We start from the raw sequence: 1,452 nt of genomic DNA on the forward strand, positions 1-1,452 counted from the left end.
TAAGACATGAACAGAGCAGTGTCAGGTTTCAAGTCGTTTCTACAGAAGAAAGTACAGAAATATATAAATTTAGCAGATTTCACCACATAGTACAAATCCCATATCCTTTCATTTCACATCGGATTTTAGACACTAGATTTGGCCTGAGCACTTATTGTGTATACTTATATGTCTTTTTAACATTTACATATATATATATTCGTGGTGTAAGCAGGTAAATGATAATATCCACGTAGAGTACATTATTTTCTCGAGGTTTACGCTTACCTCTCGATTGATGGGACGAGAAAAGCGTGAAAGTTACGCTGTGTCATGTCCTAACGTTCTTTTAGAAATCTGTTGCCGTGTAGTTTATATGAGAAATATTAAAAGAAGATGAATTTCTGCCATGAGGTTTATAATATTCTGCGCTGTTAACATCATTTTATAGGCATGACTGTGTGGTTTACAAGTTTGCTTTGCAACCACGTGGTTTCGGTTTCAACCCCATTGCGTGGCACCATGGGCATGATACTTCGTCTGTCGTGCTGAGCAGATCAATGCCAAGTACCTTGCAGGTTAATTTGACAGACGGAAATTGTGCGGAAGCCCGTCATGTGTAAATCCCATTGTGTATGTGTGTGTGTGTGTTTGAATGTTTGCGTTTGTCACCGCTGGACAACCGGTATTAGTTTGTTTACGTTCCATGCAACTTAGTGATTCAGCAAAAGAGGCCGATAGACTAAGTACCAGACTAAGTTGGTGTTAGGAAGGGCATCCAGCTGTAAAAACCCTGCCAAAACAGACACAGAAGGCTTCTGTCTGGCTAGCCCCTTGTCAAACCATCCAACCCATGTCAGCATGGGAGATGGACGTAAACACACCAGCATTAGTTGTCAAGGGATGTTGGGGGGACAAACAGGCACACAAGCATACACACACACACACACACACACACACACACACACACACACACACACATATATATATATAATAATATAATTAATATATAGATATATGCATATATCCATACATATATGTACACACCTACATCTGCGACAGGCTTTCAGTTTCTGTCTACCAAATCCATTCACAAAGCTTTGATTGGCCCCAGGCTATAGTAGAAGACACTTGCCCAAGGTGCCATGCAGTGGGACTGAACCTGGAAACATGTGGCTGGTAAGCAAGCTACTTACCACACAGCTACTCTTAGAATTTTAAAATGTTTTTTGTTACTTGTTTCAAACTGAGGCACCATCTTGAAGAATTTTTAGTTGAATGACCCAATCCCAGTACTATTTTTTTTTTTTATGACTGGTACTCACTCTGTTGGTCTTTTTTGCCACACTGCTAAGTTACAGGAATGTAAACAAACCAACACTGGTTGTCAAGTGGTGGTGGTGGTGGTGGACAAAGACACACAAAAAGATACACACAGTCATTTCTGTCACCTAAGTGACCAAGTCAGTAGCA

General features: G+C 40.4%; 1 protein-coding gene across 1 annotated transcript in view; it reads left to right on the forward strand.

Annotated features, from left to right (window-relative positions):
* Nucleotides 1–1,452, forward strand: part of LOC106877458 (probable bifunctional dTTP/UTP pyrophosphatase/methyltransferase protein) — a 22,211-nt gene that overhangs the window by 2,224 nt on the left and 18,535 nt on the right. The gene's annotated exons all lie outside the window — the stretch shown is intronic.

Source organism: Octopus bimaculoides, chromosome 20 (genome assembly GCF_001194135.2).
Source record: "Octopus bimaculoides isolate UCB-OBI-ISO-001 chromosome 20, ASM119413v2, whole genome shotgun sequence".
NCBI lineage: Eukaryota > Metazoa > Mollusca > Cephalopoda > Octopoda > Octopodidae > Octopus > Octopus bimaculoides.